This window comes from Pipra filicauda, unplaced genomic scaffold, assembly GCF_003945595.2.
Source record: "Pipra filicauda isolate LSUMZ 115617 unplaced genomic scaffold, ASM394559v2 scaffold28_size6257848_pilon, whole genome shotgun sequence".
Lineage (NCBI taxonomy): Eukaryota > Metazoa > Chordata > Aves > Passeriformes > Pipridae > Pipra > Pipra filicauda.
The window spans coordinates 4,834,529-4,853,029 of record NW_024104409.1 but is presented as its reverse complement, the minus strand read 5'-3'; the positions used below and the strand labels follow the sequence as shown (position 1 = coordinate 4,853,029).

At 38.0% G+C, this 18,501-nt stretch overlaps 1 long non-coding RNA gene across 1 annotated transcript in view; it reads right to left on the bottom strand.

Moving 5' to 3' along the window:
• The window catches only part of LOC120323575, a 35,258-nt gene extending 18,559 nt beyond the window's left edge, over positions 1-16,699 (bottom strand). Inside the window, exons 1-2 of the long non-coding RNA XR_005564188.1 lie at positions 16,672-16,699; positions 14,475-14,561 (exon numbers count right to left, since the gene is read on the bottom strand). This is a non-coding gene — a long non-coding RNA (uncharacterized LOC120323575). The remainder of the gene's footprint in view (positions 1-14,474; positions 14,562-16,671) is intronic.
• Between the last annotated feature and the right edge of the window lie 1,802 nt (positions 16,700-18,501).

Below are 18,501 nucleotides of genomic sequence, written 5' to 3'. Positions count from 1 at the left end.
CTGCAGAAAACCCTATGAAGCACAAATTGTGCCAGATACATAAAGCAAGGATCAGTTACAAAAAGATAGGGGACCACAGCTGATCAATATTTCTTCCCTAGATCTTGCTTGGCAGAGACAAACTGTCAATTGTGCAGGGTAAATAAGAGAAAAAATGTCCCATGAAAGTGGCATAAAACTTCCACAGAAATAACTTGCAGAGTAAAAGTATTCCAAAATCGAATCTAATAACACTGCATAGAAAAATCTATTCTACCAGTCTGGAATTCAAAGTATCATAAAGCTAGGGAACTGTGCAAGCAACATTAAGCAAGACAAACAAAATGTAATCCAGAGCACTTGTAACAAAAGCATAGAATAAGAAATGAGAGAATAAAAGTGTGAAGGCAGCCTAACGCTTCCACAATTAATAGATCTACTTTAAAAAAAAATCAATTCAGTGCAAAGTTAGAAAGATGTCAGAAAGGAGCAATTATTCATGGCTAATTACTTTTTAGAGGATGATGACAATGGGTTAGTTTTCTCTGGTATTGATGAAGAAAAACCTCTGGGGAAATCATTTGCAAAGGTTACCAAGGATATGAATTATTCTCTGGTATGTATGAAGTACAAGAATATGAAAGAATGAGTAAAATACTAGTGTAGTGAAGGTCATCAAGACAACTAAGCTAATAGCATAAATTACCACTTTAGAGATTCAAACATGCCATCAATATGTCTAATAATGAATGATCTCCTGGAAGGGATGATTTGTTATGAACCCTTCAGTTACTCACCAGAAAGAAGACTTTAGAATAATTTGCTTCAAGAAAATATAGAAAAGACAAAATTACAGAATTCAGCCTGTAATTGTCCCTGTGAGTGAATTAAAGGGAAAGAAAAAAACCAAACACCTTTACACAGGACTGTACTAAGGTTCATTTTCTTCCTGCAGTGTGGGGTGATGTAGCAGATCCCCTTGTCTTATATTCACTTATATATTCCTCTCCAGAACACCTATCATAGTCTTTTCCATTTTATCTTCTCTCTCTTGTGCACTCTTTTACCCATATTTGTGGCTTCATTATCAGCTTCCTCTTCAGTACATCCATTCACAACAATCTTGCCTATACTAGTCTCTCAGATAGACAGCAACAGCTTTATCTCCTGGAAAATTGGCCTGTCTCAGTCCCCCTATCCCGGTGGGCTCTCCATCCTAATTTGCTCACAGCCCTTATTAGTTGTTCACATCCCTGCTCCAAGTGCCCTATAACATTTGAAAATCTGATTATAGAGTCCATAGCACTCATTACAAATTCTCCTTCTCATCCCTCTCTCCTGCCTTTAAGCTGCTGCCTCACCACCTCTGCCATTTAGCCTGTCGATTATACTGCTCTGCACCCATTTCTGTGGAGCTCTCCCTTCATGTTTTCATTTGTTCCCATCTTGACTTTAGTAAGTAGGATAGTCACACATACTGCTGTCACATTTATATGCAACCTTTGTAGCAGCTGAGGGGCTCAAAGTTAGCTCTATTAGCTACCAGTTCCTCTGTAACTGCTTGCCTGATTATGCAATTAGGTAGAAGTTCCTAGACTCCAGGTAATGAACATACATGAAAACTGCATATGTTATGAGATGTTAGAGAATTGTTGGCTCTTCTGTTGTAAAACAAAAGAAAGTTGTGATTTTTCAACTTCAGCATGGAATTATTTAAAAAACCTCAGGCTTATTATCACCTGTGTAGACTTCTGTTATAAGAGTATAAAAATGCCCTGCCCGTACTTATAAAAAAGTGAGCATGTGATACTCTTCTAAATGATGGGATTAATATTCAAATTATAAAGTACAAAACTAAACAAAAGGCCTAGACTGCCATTTTCATACATTTTGATGCTCAGTGCTATTTATCTTGCAATAAGCAAGTCCTCTAGACATGACTTGAATATGTCACCCACTCTTTCCAAAACTTATTTGTTACAAGGGAGGCCTCATCCCTCACATGTTAGCCAAAAAAGGAAGAAGAGCTTGTGAGGAAAAACCGGACCAGCAATAAAGCCAGGAAAAAGCTGACCTGCCTTTGAGAGCTATAACTATGGAGAAGTCTGAGGACAAGGAGGCTGCAACTGCCTGGCAGGCAGTGTGGGAAAAGGGAAATGTTTCACAAACAGCTCACCTGCCTTGGCAGCTAATAAAATCAGTAGAGTTAAGCTGGCATAAAAGTAGCATGCAGACCTTTTTAGTGGAAAAAAAATTGTGTTCAACCTAATACATTTCTTGTCACCTAAAACCATGGCTTCCTTTGGGGTAGGGTGCATGCAAAGGGCAGGAAAATTTTAATGTAAATATTTCCACTAAAAACAATCAGAATCGAACCCGAATGAGTGAAGAGGTTGATATTTGAACATAATTTCAAAGGTGAAACCTGCTTTTCTGGTAACAGGGATCTAATACTCATCTCTTGAATCTGATCTGATCACTGATTCCTGGGCAAATAAATCTGGAATGATGCAAAGAGGAACCATGCTTGCAGAGCAGTCATTATTTGAATGGTTTTGAAAACACCTAGCATATAAGATTGTAAACACACAAAGAACTAGTAGGAAGATCAGTAATAAATCAGGAGGTAAGTACAGAAGTGATCCTTTTTTATGCAATTATAGATTTTAAATAATCTCATTTGTGTTTGTTTTTTTCATTTCCTCTGAGCCACTGAAATGTTAGTCTCTAAAAATATTGTTTGTTCTCTTTTGATTGGCAGTAATTTAGAAGAAAGAAAAGAAGGAGAGAGAGAGAGAAAAGGAGGGAGACAGAAAGAAGGAAGGAAGAAAATCCTCCTTGTGTGTAGGTGCATGTGTTTGCAGAACCATTTGGACTCCATTAGGTAGGTTCATTAGGTGAAAGTGTCATACTCCTACAAAAGAAAATGAATAGATTTTAGCATATCCAGACCACCTATTAAAATGGTATCAAAAGTTATAAATTCCAAAGCATAATGTTTGACAGAAAGCTGTCATGGAAGCAATAGATTCATTATAAAAATTCTAGAAGTGCATACATCTCATTGACTGTTTATCATTAACTGCATGGGATGCTGATAGCAAATGTCTAGCTACAATTTATATTTCTGATGACTCTCAAATCTATTACTCACCTTTCTCTAGTTTTATAGTTCCTCTGGACAGAATAGAAATTGAACAGTCAGGCTAGGTTTTGGAGGAGAATTTTCTGCTGTTGCTGTTCTCTATTATCTCATCCCTTCAGCCTGAGCTGTCCCTGACATGTGATCAGACCCACACTGCTCAAGTGTTTCTCGGAAAATAAGGCTTGAAAATAAAAAATAAAAGGTAAAGAGAGATATTTAACTACATCTCCATTTTAAATCTTACAGTAATTTGACTCCAATAAACACACTATGGGTAAAATCTTAAAGGTGCAGTCAGGTGTGGCATGAGGAAAAACTATGTTAAGGATAATGTGAGTTTTAAGAGTGAAAAGTAAAGACAATAAATTTGTGAAATATTCAGTAAACCAGATATTCATTTGTGCCAAGGTATGGGTTCAAGAAATCTGATCTTGTAAAGAAATCATTATGTGTGCAGAAACACCATAACAGAATCAAAGCTAAAAATTAATACATTCCAATTAACAGTTAGAGTTTAAAATTCATATAATTGTATACAGAGCACTATCTTATCTTTTTTAAAAAAGTCTTGTAGCTGTTAGATCAATTACCTACCCATTAATTGCAAAAGACTTCACTGAACTTACAAAAGGAAGGGTTTATTCTGTTCCCTTTAAAACTAATATATCGGTTTGTACAGCTGAGCTTTAGAAAGCTACTGGAGCAATGGAGCTTGTAGCACCCTCTAAGCACCCTCTAAGCCCAAGCTCTGGAAGCGCGGAGTTGCTATGCAATTTTTCATGGCAGACTTCATTTCTTTTTTGTTGACTATAACTATTGCAATTCTTCCTTTTACAGCACTTCCACAAATGTTAGAAAGAGGACAGGCAGTAATAGCAGAGCTTAGAAACACATTTTTCATGTGAATACTGGGTTCTGATGTAGCAAAACTTAGCTAGAGAAATCTGCATTCTCTGTTTTTTTCCAGAGGGAGAAGAAGAAACAGTTTTTCTTGTTCAAGACCCCCACGTAATCTCTGAAAGAAAACTCAGAATGTTTGTTAAGTGATCAACATTTAATAATGCATTTTTATACAAGCAGAGCTTCGTAACAGTTCACGTAAAAACAATGTATGATGAAATCTTAGCAGGAATCTACTGCATGCCTCTTTTCTGTGAAAGACTAGGTGAGTGCAGTTCTGCCTCTATACAAGATTCGAGCTGCACCTTCAATATTTTGTTTAAGAAATGATAATTTATATAAATATCTCATGGCAGATCTAATCCAAAGTACTGGATTTTACCTTGGAGATAATCAAACAACTCTAGAACTGAAGTTCATGCTCCTACACTAATTTCTAGAAAAAATTATGTATGCAAAAATTGTCTCTTTTCCCTGCAGTAAAATGATGTTTTCAAATCTAACCAAAGATTTGATGTAATCAAGGAATTTTTTTTTTTACAAATTCACTAAAATCAGTCACTTTCTTATGCCTAATACCATTGTCAAAAGATTTTTTTTGTAAGATAGCATGTTATACTGAAAATCTTCTATGAATAACTAGAATTATAAGTGAAATTTTCACTGATACACGTAGCTTTACTGGAGAGGAAGGGGAGATCAGGTGGTTAAGCAAGTCATATTAAGCAACTGAAATGCCCAAATAATGAAGACACAAATGTTAAATTACGCTATAACTGCCTATATCAAAGCTATTTTCTTTACAACATAAGAAAGGTTTAACTGAATGTCAAATGTGAAAATGACTAGGCAGGAAAATTATTACTCAAAAATTGTGTGATGGTAGATTAAATCACATACCATAGTTAAAAAGAAATTAATTCTCAGCAGGTTGTGTCCATGTTACCAGCGCTAACATTAAAGGTCTGAAAGCTGTGTTACATCTGGAAGTCTCTCTCCTAAGGGTTACTCTCAATCCATTCTCTACCCAGCCTTTACTTGTGCTTGGGATTGCCCTGATCCAGGAGCAGGAACTTTCACTTGGCCTTGTAGATCTTCATGAAGTTCACACAGACCCACCACTCAAGCCTGTCAAGGTCCTTCTGGATGGAATCCATTCCCTCCAGCATCTTATCTCACCACACAGCTTGGTGTCATTGGCAAACTTGCTAAGGGCACATTTGATCTCACTGTCCATGTTACCAACAAAGATGTTAAACAGATGTAAGGCTATAAAAGAAGTAAAATGCAAAAGACTGCCCAAGAAATTGCAGCAGAAGTTTATGCAGCATGAAACACAAGTGCCTAATATGCACAAACCTGAAAAGGAAAATATACTACTTTTATGCAGAAATTTAAAAGCTGACACTGGCCATGCAAAGAGAGAGTGCTTCAGATTAGAAAAAGACTTAAAACAAATTGAAGTGAGGAGGGATGAAAACAGAAAAGATGCAGGGGAGACCGACAAAAAGACCAGGTACATAAGGAACTTGTAATACCTGATAGGAAAAAGTAATTATGTTGTGCCGTTAAGCTGGACTGAAAAAGAGGGGAGAAATAAGCTGCAAAGGAAGATGAAAACATTGGATTGTCCATCAGGATGAGGAGTTTTGCTGCAGACCAGAGAAGCACCTACAGAGCTTCAGGTACATAAAGAGACAGCAGTGCTTCAACTTGACAGGGCTGCTGCTCCAAGAACTTCTCCAGCTGTGGGTAGGATCAGGTGGAATTCGTTTAAGTGAGGCACTTTATGGTTATTGTATCAACCTGTCAAAACCATACCCTAACCTCCAAGGAGTGTCCGAATCTGGTGAGACACTACAAGAAGCTGTTCAGCACCCTCACTTGGTCCAAGAAAACTGCTGGCTCAGATTTACTTTTGTTCTCTCTGCCTTGCATATATATGTGTCCCACCTATTTATTTCATACCACTGCAGAGGATAAGGAATCGGACTTGTTCTTTCTCATAAAATATTTTGAAAGGTCTGATTTTTATTTTGATACAAAAAGAAAAGAGGTTTTTTTCTCAACACTGACATTTTTCACAAAACATGCAGGGAAGTATGCAGGGAATTTTTGTCAGCCTGGAGCCTCTCTGCTAAAGAGAAAGGTTGTGTTTATCAGTGTGCCTAGGAAAAAAGAATATGGCTTCAGGTCCAAGACAGAATTGGGTATCATTCCTGGAGGCCTGGGTTGAGTTTCATCTTGGGTAATTGGACAATTTCTGAGGAGGATTTTTTTTTTCTTTTCATCAAAACAGATCCTATTACAATGAAACCCAGGGAAAAAAAAAAAAAAAAAAGTAAATCTGTCCAGGTCACTGCATTTTGCAGGACTAACTGTTACAAATCACCACCATCCCTCTATCCGGTCTGCATATGAATACCTGCCAGAAAGACCAGTGCAATGCCATTGTAAATTCACCTCCTCCACAAAACATAGTTTTCCTCTCTATCCTGCAGGGAAATAGCAGAATTGCCAGACAATCAAAATACATGTTTTTGAAAAGGTCAAAGGATTCCAGCAAAATATTATATTTCATGTAGTGTACAAACCATGAAAATGTTGATATTTCATTATTGAGGAAAAAAATGGTAACAAAAACAGAATCTGACAACTTTTTTTTTTCAGATTTGGGACAAAGACTGTGGCAAAAATAGAAACAGGTAGCCAGCTAACAACAGCTGAATATAACTTTTTGTTTTATAGTCATTCTGTCTTATGTAAAAGCCTTTAAACAACCTGAATCTTTAGTTAACCAGCAGAACTTACTTTGTTTCATGGCAGAGCTACCTCATAAGACCAATACACATGAAAAAAATGCAACTTGCTGTCTCTGACCTCATTCAAGCACAAGCACAAATGAACCCAACTAACTTTTTTTTTTTTTTTAATCACGTCCTTCGTATTTCTGGGGTATCAAGGCTACCGGGCTTCTTAATTTCCATATAGTTCTCACCATAGCAGTAATGCACTCTACAAGGCATCAAGCCTGTTAATCAGAAAAGCTTTCAGGGCTTCCTTAGTTCTAACAGTTTTATTGCAGATAAGTAAGCAGCTGAAACTGCATAAGTTCGGGAGCTGCAGTAACTAAAATAGCCAATCTGGAGTAGGAGAAAATTGAATGCACAGTTCTCGGCAGCTTTGTCTCGAAGGAGAGAATGGAATTATTCTTCAAGTATTACCATGTGCCAGAAGAAAGCATTACTTAGGGCTGACTATCGACTGTCTAATTGCAGCACTGAACCAAATAATTTGAAATGATAGCTATCTAAAGCCAAATTGTAAAGTGAATAGTGAACAAAGCAATAAATAATAGAATTACACATACTATATGTGATTGCTCATTGAATCAGATTGCCGGTAATAGTAAAAGCCAAAAGTAACAATCAGTCTCATAACTTCATAAAAGAGGAAATGCCATTAACTCCTAACTCCTTCTAACTCCTGTCATCAACATACATTAAGAAAACAATGTGGTAAATCTCCTTTTGATTATACTGGACCTAACCTTAACCTTATTCCTTTCTTATTCCTAAGGGTGGGCTTTTTCATACTTTAAAATTACTTCATCACTATTTGGTGTCTCAGAATACTGGCTGTTTTCACTCAGAAGACAAGCTGCAAAGCACACCCAAAAGGAAAGAGCAAAGGCACTGGGAAAGAGGAAAGAGGAGTGTCACTTAGGTCGGGGAAGGTGGTCTCAATTTGTTCTGGGAGATGAGACTGGATGTCTCCAGTTAGATTTTCCCCAGGGACTTGGATGAGCTACAGATATTCAGCTGATATTTGCAATATTCATATGTCTCTCTCTCTCTCTCTACATATATATATGTGGGTATGCATGTGTGTGTATATGTGTGTGCGTGTGTGTGTGTATACACAAAAAGAACCCAAATTCTGTCTCAGTTTGAAGGTCATACTTCATTTGCATTAGGTTTGAAAATGCCCAATTCAAATGCAACACAAAATAAATAGGCTAGAGATACACTTTTCACATTGCAGCATGTGCAAATGGAATTCAAGTTTATTTAAGTCTTTCCAGCACAGCATCAGGGTTACTTGAAAGAGGATAATTTTTCATTTTGCTGTCTGAAGGTTTTTTCTGTATAATTGTTAGTATGTGTGGCAACTGACATTCCAGGCACTGCAAGTCTATTCCTTTCCACTGTTACAAGCAATGTCAGAGGAGGTTCATATGCATCTTTTCCTGTTCTCACTGTATTATTTATCAAGTGAATATGAAATCAAAATGTTGATGCACAGAACAATATGTTAAACACTCTAACGTGGAATCCCGGCTTAACCTTGTCAACCTTCCACCATCGGTCAAAGGTCAGTTTCCTATACTTTTAACCAGTATTTACCAGTCTTCCTTGCCCTATTATTTTTTTTTAAGCTTTCCCATTTTTTCCCTACACTTCATGTTCAGCCAAAAAAAAAATAAATACCCACATAAGCCCTTGGTGGTACACTTTATTTTATAGCTGATGACAACCATACCCAAGAGATTTCAGCGTATACAGCCTTGCTCCCAACAAACCTGGAGGCAGGCTGAATCTATAATTTACTTCTAACCTTGCCTGAATCCTGTGTTTTTAATGAAGTGCTTTTTCTTACTCCCTAATATTTATCTATCTATTTCCTGACATCCCATATCTACTCCACACTCGGTTTCACATTCAGGTTACTTTCTGAGCAGATCAGGACCTGTCATGACTAGGATAACCAGATTGTAAGAACTTAATGGACATCTTAACTGAATAAATTATATTCTCACTACACTAAGCATACCCTATGACCAGGTTCTCATGACATATAGGTTTAAAAATCCCAATCTTGAAGAACAAGTATGCCAACATAGCTTTTAGCTATGCCTTAGCTTTTATCTCTAGTGGTTGTTGTGCAATTCCTCTTTCTCATCAAACCCTGTTTTACTGATTCCTCGTACCTAAGTATTGAAATTCATGAGGACTGGGGCCTCATTGTTACAGGTCTTGGGGGGAAATAGAAGGCGGCATCACTGACCCCAAAGACCACATTGCAGGTGGCAGCTGCATTCAAAGTCCCACAAGAAGCCAAGGAAAACATGTGAGAGAACTGATTGTGATTATAGGCAATGATTTCAGATGATTTGCCTAATAATGTGTGGTGGGTTGACTTGGATGGACACCAGGTGCCCACCAAGCTGGTCTATCACTCCTCCTTCCCAGCTGGACAGGGGAGAGAAAATAAGATGAAAAACAACCATAGGTTGAGATAAGGCACTTTACTAAAGCAAAAGCAAAAGTTTGTGCACGCACAATCAAAGAGGAAAAACAATAACTTTTTTCTCTAATTTCCATCAGTGAGCAATGTTCAGCCACTTCCTGGGAAGCAGGGCTTCAGCACGTGCGGCAGTTGCTCAGGAAAGCAAACATTGTAAATAACTAATACTCTCCTTTCCTCTCCTTGCCTTAGCTTTTATATCTGAGCTGACGCCATGTGGTACGGAATATCCCTTTGGTTAGTTTGGATCAGCTGCCCTGGTTGTGTCCTCTCCCAGGATCCTGCCCTTGATGGCAGTGGGAGGAATGTTGAGAGACAGTGCTTATGCTGTGCCAGCTCTGCTCAGCAGTAGCCAAAACACTGGTGTGTTTTCAACACCTTTCTAGCTAACAATGCAAAGCACTGTGAGGGCTGCTGAGGGAAAATGAACTCCATCTCAGCCAGACCCAATACATAATGCCAAGGGTTTTGGGGGGGCTTCAAATCAAATTAAGAATAAAACGGATTAAAAAATGCCCACTATTTCTCTGTAAAGTATCCACTTCTCAATGTACCTGTTAGTTTTAGTCCAAAGTTACTTTGTCCAAATAAAAGTTCATACAAGCTCTTGTCTATAAACTTTCCGAAATTGCAGAGTTTGAGTTTGTTTTTTTCATTTTATTCCAATATAGAATGAATGAATTACCACCATCAGGTAATTTTTACCTTTAGCTTGCAGAGCTAAATGCCTTGTTGTGGCCCTTTCTAGGCTAATTGAAATAAGCTTCCATTTTCTCCATACTGTTTGAACACCAAAGACTACCTGATACCATGTCGTTGGCATTCAGACTATACTGAGACGTTCAGATAACACCACTGTTATCTTCACTAGGTGAACATATTCCTCTTTAAGTCCTAGGCATCAGTGATGTCTAATTATTACTGGCATAAATTTTGCCCGTGAAATCCCAAGATGCATGTCATTTAAAATTGCCAGTGTCACAAAAAGGCACTGACAAAAAGGAAATTAGGATAAACCAATTAGAACTGAATGCTAGATTACAAACTATTTGGGAGAAGGAACAAAGAAAGCTTTGATCGTGTATTGCTTTGAGAGAGACCTAAGGAGGATATGGGCTCATCTCGGACACATTAGCACTATGCCTGTAACTTTAATAAAGTTATGTTCACTGACAGCAGTTCAGAATCTGCTACTACATACTTCCTAACCCAAATTTTAGGTAGATTTGCATTTTAGATGCTTTTAAATGTGCTACTTCCCGTGTATACTAAAGGCAGTCCTTTTATCATCTGACTATACATAAAAGCAAACAAATGCAGGAAAAAAATAGCTATATACAAATGGCCTTAGAAAACATGGATAGAAAAAATCCAAGGGGAATTCATTGCACTAGCCAGGTTTCACAATAATTCATTAAACATCTACCACTTGTCGTGTCATTGACTATCAGTCTGGAAATTGACAACATTCTAAATGTGTCTGCTTTCATCACATATTCTCCCCCTACCATAGTTGGTAACATTAGCTGTGCTCAGGAAGCATTTTGCAGTCTCTATAACTATCTTATCAATACCACCACAAAACTAAGGAAATAGATGGGGGGAAAAAATAATCACAACAGTCTACAGTTATAGTTGAAAGCATAATGCTTCTGTCTAGAAGATGAAAAAAAACCCTTGCCCTATAATCCTACATGACTATGGAAAACTGAGCTTTAATAATCAGGTTGAGACATGCCATTTAAGTTTACAGCAGCAAATCTGTCATATTTGTTGTTAACATTTTGAATAATCCTTAAAACCAGTAATCTGTTTATCATTTATCTTTTAATATAGCATTATTATTTCAGGAAAGCGTGCAAAGAGGTTGAAATGGCCTTATTCCAACAACAACAACAAAATCAATTCCTTTCTACAAATTTGATATAGGCAGGCTGTGTACTATTTGGAAAAGTTCACTGAACCATGAAGACTGGCATATGCACCATAAAATTCAAGCTTTATTTGATGAAGTTATTGAACATTGCATTTACCTCAACTAAGGTTTAGAGAAATCATACATGTTTTTACTGTCCCCTCAAGAAGGAAGCTTTGAATATGAACCAAATCATATTGCTACTTCTGAGAATTTCAAAGTCATCTGAGGAGGGGCATAGAAAAGATCCATGGTGTTTAATGAAAAGTATCTGTTCAGTTCAATTATGATACTAGAGGCTCACCACAGTGCCAGAAAAAAAAAAAAAGAAAAAATATAAAAAAGATATAGTGCAATAATAACATGAAAGAATTTCGTTGTCTGGCTTTCTGATTAAAAGTGTATTTTCATGTCAACTTTAGGAGAAATTATGTACAAAGTCTGTTTGCAACAGAGTCTGTTTTAATTTGTCAAAGGTTTACACTGTATAACTCAATCACATTAATTGCAAAGATTGCTTCCTCTGTTGTTCCGCTCCACTCTTAAAGACAAACAAGGAGAATCCAGCTCCTGTAGTACCACTAGGTGTGACAAGTTGTTTTCTTTAGACCAATACCTGGTCATCACAACCTAGTGGTAACTAATCATAATGGGAGCCTGGTAGACTCCGATGTTTTATTATTGTTAGTGTCAGCCGAAACACTGGAGGCATCAGTTTTTGGGATCAAACTCAGGAGCTCAGGAGATGTGTCTTACTCATGTGACCACTTGACATTGACACCAACCTAAGTGAGACAGCAGAAGAGTGATTTAGAGATTATATTCCCCTGCATCAGTGTGTCATATAAAAGACTCATCCCTCAGATGGTTACAAATAAGCTTATATTAATTGAGTCTTGCACAGGTTTAGATTCAACACAGTACAACAGGGCACAACAAGGTCAATGTGCCTTCCAACACCCTCCTCAGTAGCAAATTAAGCATATTAGGGAGAACATGTCTAACAGCCTCTGATAGCCCTGAACAAACATCATCTTTTCTCCAATAATCTGGTCATTTTAGCAATCGCACATGAGCCCAGTTTTAATTCACTGCTCTGCCAGAGGAGATTCTGAGTCACCTCTTCCTTCTACCTTTGACAAGAATGTCCAAATCACCAAATGATACAGCAGGCTGAAAAGGGTTGGGACCATTTGTCTTTAACCTTGTTCATGACAATCTGCCATAGAACTAAGAAGAACTACAGAGATCTAAAGGGAATGAAACATAGGAGAGTGAATCTCTCTAGTATAGAGGCTAGAGACATATTATAGCTAGAAACTTTTTGTGTCCACTTCCTCTAGTGTTCCATACTAAATAAAATTTTGGATTTTTACTCAGGACTCCCCCTCTGTATTCAAAACACTTAAGTAGGCATTTGAGCGCTAGCAAGATCCCAGTACCCCTGTTAGTAACTGGGCCTCTGGGAATTATCACAGCATCACAGCAATAATAAATCATTGTACAGCAATGCCTTTTAATTTTAAGAGTGACAGAAGCTTTGAAGTGAATTTTATGAACCAAGAAGGTAAGGAGCAAGTGAGGATTTTGGCAATATAGTAGTGCTCAAAGTTGAAGAGTTCACTAGAAGCCACAGTAGCTCTGAAATGACTTTCATAGACAATCTGTTTTCATGGTAGAAACTCCAGCAGGCAAACAGAAACATGACTTTTACTGAGAGGCTTTGTCCACTCTGCTGAGAAAAACAAGATTGAGCCTGAGTGTTCTTCTAATTGTCCACATGACTTAGCTGCTAGTTACTCCTTAGTACTACACCATGACAACTAACTCCAAGAATTTTCTAGTATAAGGGTTGTTCTAAATAGTGTTGACAGGAACTGGTCAGTGACACTTGAATTGTGGGCCAGAAGTCAGCCCAACTGTCTTTTTTGCCTGTTGATGCACTCAAGAAGTACCCATCAGTGATTGTGAGAGCAGAGTCCTGTGTCCCTAGAGTAGTGTAGCAATGGGAACTTTCTGAGTGAGGGAGTGCAAACCAGCAGACTCCAGAAAACTAACAAGAATGAATTAGGTGGCAGAAGAAGGTTCAATACAAACATCAGTAAGTAAATAAATGGAGCTGCCTGGAAACAAAGTTGTATATCTGATGGCCTACATTGTAAAGCATCAAACCTGTATCGCACCCTCCCCCAGATCCAATACATGGAATAAAGTGTTCCTTCTAGCTCAAATCACTAATTTATCAGCTGACAGGAGCAAGCAAAAGCAGATACAGCTCATGACCACATGTACATTGGGACTCTGAGCTAATATTCCATCCTGAAAGATTACGGAATATGGTAATGTCCCTGGGAAAAAAAAAAAAAGTTTGTTTTCTGACTACAGCCAGTTGGAGAAACAGTGCTTTGATGTTGCTGTCCCATCATGAATTTAAAGGATATGGATAATTTACAACCTTGATTAACAATCTCAGAGCTGAAATAGCTCATCCTCTTCACATCCCATCCTTTTTATTGAATGTGTTTAAGTATTCATGAACACATGATGGTAATCTTGTTAACACTATGAAAAGCAATGACATCCTCATTATAAACTGCTTGAAAATGCTCATGATCCTTTCACTAGAATGAGCTTTGTACAATTAGAAGCCTGAAAAAGTCACAGGTGCGCAACACAGGGTGATAAAATTGTAATTGGAAGATACAATGGCACTGTAATGTCCAGGACAGTAGATTTTGCAGCTATAGACAGAGGGCAGGACACACCAGTGCTCCTTGTAATACTAATTTCTCTTTGGTGCTGTGCAACTGCATCTTCCTTGCACATTCAGGCTGAAAAAAATCACAGATTCAGGAGCAGGTAGGTCCTTCCATCCAAATCCAACAGATGGGAGCTATTTAAGGCTCCTTGCCTTTCTTATCATGTTGGTAAAAGGTTTATATCGTGGGATCAAAAATTACCTTAGGATGGTTGACCATGATCTATGTCTCTTGGGTTCTCCAGAGAAATACTATATATTTGTGACCTTTTCATCTTTTCTATTGTGGTCTTTTCATCTTCACTATAGAAATGGGTATGGTGAGGTTTTAGTTGTGGAAATGGTTTTTGGGCTATGTTCAACAGGAGGTTCAAGTGGAGTTGACATTCTGTCAGTCCTTCTGCATACCTCTTATATAGCTGTTCTAGAATTTCAAAATATCTTCCTTTCCCTTCCTTTATTTTTCTTACCTTTGTGTATCAGATCTCCGAATTGCTGGATATCGATGAGTAGAAGAGGCTGAAGTGACGTATTATAGTCTTCCACATTCTCTGGGCCTACAACTCAAGACAATCAGAGGTTGGCCTTAAAAACACACATATATGTTGTCACATGCACCTACACAGATACATAGGAAGATAAAGACAGCAGGCATGGACTAGATTTTAAGAAACACTGAACCCAGGTAGTAGTTGGTTTGACATTTTGTGATGCCAGTGAGTCTCTGAGCTATGAATCCCATTTATCATGTTGGCTTTTCAAGAACTGATAGGAAAAGAGAGGATTTCAGCTACAGTTCAGCGTTTCTACCTAGTCAGTTAATCAAGACACCGTTAAGTGAGATAAGTGACAATGAAGGAAGAAAAGGTACAACAGATGTGTCACACTCAGCCTGGAAGAGTCATATTTGACTTAAATACCTTCACTGCCCTGAAAAGGGACAGTTAGGAAAAGATTTCATTTACCTCACTGGAGACTTTCTGCTTAACAATCTCTGCAGGCAAATCAAATGAGACAATGTAGTATAAAAAAAAGTGGTCTTTTAGAAAAGACCTGCTTCTCTGCTGTCAAAGAAACCTGCATAAGCATAAACACTTCTGGAAATAGGTGGGGATGTAGCAAACACTTCTGCAAATGTGTTGCATGTTGCATTTTTTTGGCACTTAGCCTGAGTGGATGTACATGAGCACATAAAGCAGCGCAGAATTCGGCCCTGCACTTCCAGTAACAAGGATATACTTTGCATTCAGGAAAGCTTTTAAGTGCACTTTTAAGGTTAAGTGTGGGATTCATCACTCTTCTTCAGCCTGGAAGTAATTTCTAGCAACATTTGGGTGCATCCCTGCCAATATAATCTGCCAGAGCTGGGCACATTTTTCTTCCTGTGAATGAACTATTCATATTCCCAAAAAGCAATTTCATCCATTCCAAAACAATTTTATGAATTCAACATTAATTTGACAAATAGTTTCAGCTGAGAAGGCTTTCTGAAACTTAGGTTGGCATAAAAAATACCTGAAAGAACGACTTCTTTCCTCCAGTTGTCACCAACCCAGATACAGAAAACCTGGAGCTCTTAAAATGGACTAAGACCCCTGTCTTCTACCTCTAAAGACAAGTTCCTACACAGCACAGGGTACATTATCTAAAATTATGGGCTCAATATCTCTTCTTCATACTGTTTAGCCTTGCATAAACTGCTTATCAAATTCCCTGGAACAGGGGCTGGAAGCCAGGTGTCAGATCTGTGTGCTGGCTCAGAGATGCTGCCGAGTGGTCTACTGCAAACCAACATCCAAAGAAGGAAATTAAAAAAGAAGAATGAATGCTTCAGTGTACCTCCACCCTCATTCCTAAAATTGGCCTTCCTAGATATGTCGATGTTTCACGCCTTCTGTCAGGACCATCTCCAAATAGCATAATTGAATTCTGTTATCTCCTTTGTTTCTCACATCTGTCTTCTTCTTATTATTCAGTTATTTATTTATATTCATTTTATCCAAGCTGGTAAGCTTGGATCCTAAAGCAAACTCTGATGTCACTGACCCTTGAGAGAGAGATCCATTTAACCAAACAGAACTAAACATAGATAATTGTGCAAAGTTCTTATTAGCCATTAAATGGCTGCCTACTTCACTCCTTAGGTACTTGCCCTAACAGTCACTAATTCTTTTACATACCTAAGGTCTTTCCAGAGGGATCATCTGGATTTATTTTCCTCAGTCATTAAATACTGATGTAGAGTGATTTCATTAGGAAACCATTTTGAGTGTGGAGCTAGAAAGCAATGTGTAATAATTACAGCTATCCACAAGGAAGAGAATCTGTATTTAACATGTTTACTGAAAAAGAAGATATTAATGTATTTGATTATCTATTTTAAAGGGAAGTCTTTATCTAGAGGATTGTTCTGTTAGTTGGTTTTGAGGTTTGGGCTTGTTTTCAGGATTTTATTCACAAATTTTAACTTAACCTAAAAGCACTGAGACTTCCAGAGAACAATAAGTTGAAGACATAATGACATCTCTCTGACAAGTAGGAGAGAGGGAAATATCTCCTCTGAGCTAATTCAGGGTCACATTATGCCAAGCACTCACAGCAGCTGCTGTGGAGAAAAGCCCCTGTTAACAGAAGGTGCACATCCAGAGCAGAACCTTTTTTAATCACCTCTTAGCGTTGTCCCTAAGATCTCTTGTAGCAGCCCCACCTCATCTCAGGCTGGAAGTCAGATTGCATAGGATGATTAATTCACTGAAAGTCTGTTAAAAAGAAAGTGTGAGTTTATAAGTATGTCTGTCCACTGACTTTTGTCTTTTCCTCTTTAAATCGAGCACCTTATTGTAGGCAAATTTGGAGTTGAAGGTAAGATGCATTTCAGATATTATAAAGCCAGCAGGCCCAGAATAAAGAAGTTTCTCAGGTGAAGAAACCAAATCTGCTTATACAAAGAAAAAAAGTCTTATCCTGCAGTGTCAGAGTAATATATTCTTCAAGTCCTGACCATTATGCATCGCATTTATACCAGTTCTTTAATCAAAGCTGAACCTGGTGAATTGCAAATAAGAACGAAAACATTAAATGTGAAAGGCCAACTTGCTCATCTATATTTTTTGTCAAAATGACAGTTTTAAAATTACATAGGTAAAATACTTCACTAAATAGGGTTATAAATGTGTAATTCATCATGGCAGAACATTTTTATGTGGTTTAAAACTACTCTTTTATTTTAAGAGGTGAGGACACAAAATGGTAGGCTCATTCTTCATCTTTTCATTTTGCAGTTTATTTTTGACATAGGAAAGATGCAGCACGGTTGGAAAAGCTCTTGGAATGGTATTTTTACCCTTCTCTTTCTAAGTTGTTGTTTACCAGAGAGCATATTTCAAAGGTGAGTGTCAGTTCCTAACCTGGTTAGTGTATGTACATACACACAGCAAGCCTGTTACTAGATAAAACCCTCATTGCTTCACAAAGCCCTTATGCTGGTAAAATAGGGACACTATTCTATATACTGAGCTCTCTGCCTGCCTAAGTTCCCCCCTCGCCTCCTGCACCTCCTTCCCCAATACTCTAGTATTGAGTACTGTGTTGCTGAAGCAGGAGAATTTCTTATAAGATAAGATTTCTTATCCCACTCTTTATGGGAATTCCTGAGTAATTGTTTTGCAGCATAGTGTTAGGTGTACAGTTCCCCAGTGGCAATGGATTTGTTACCCCTTTAAACACGAATCACTGGGAAAACTTAGAGGAAAAGGTAATCAATAAAGTTGAAGAAATAAGGCAAATGCTTTCATAGGAACTCTCATTGTTTTGATGTAATTTACCTGGAATCCTTGTTCTTCATTGCAAGTGTGAATTCACATGCTGAGATTGCAACAAAGGATTAAGATAAAACTCCTGGCCCGGAGTAGGGGAAGAAAAACATCATTGCAAGGTCATATAGAGAAGAAGATCACTGCATCCAGGTAGTCTGCTGCATATGATGTTTTTGAGAGGCTGGCAAGTACAGAGCTTGAGGCAGGAGGAGGAACTGTCAGAAAGAAAGAAGAAAGGAAAATGTGATCTGACTCCTATTACATCCCGGGGAGATTGTCTCCAAATTCCACACCGGTACTGGGTCAATGACAAAGACAGTGACCCAGAATAATGTACCTCAGGTCTGACATTAACCCCAGTGCCTCATGGGTCATGGTTCAGAGCATTTCACCCATGTAATTGTGAACATCTGTCAAGGAACTAATTTCTTCCTCTCATTAAGTTCCCTGAGTGTGAGATTGAGGCCACCATGGAGACCTGAGCAATAAAGTTAACCAACTGCTGCACTTTGATTTCAAGAGTTTTCAGTTGCATATTCAGTCCCCATATGGCCCCAGTCACAGAGGGTATCCACCAAAAAAATCCCAGGTATAAGAAGACTGTGAATCCCTGTGCCCTTTGACATACATTTAGAGAAAGATGATCTCAGTGCTGCTGCTTTGAACCCTCTGCAGGTAGTCA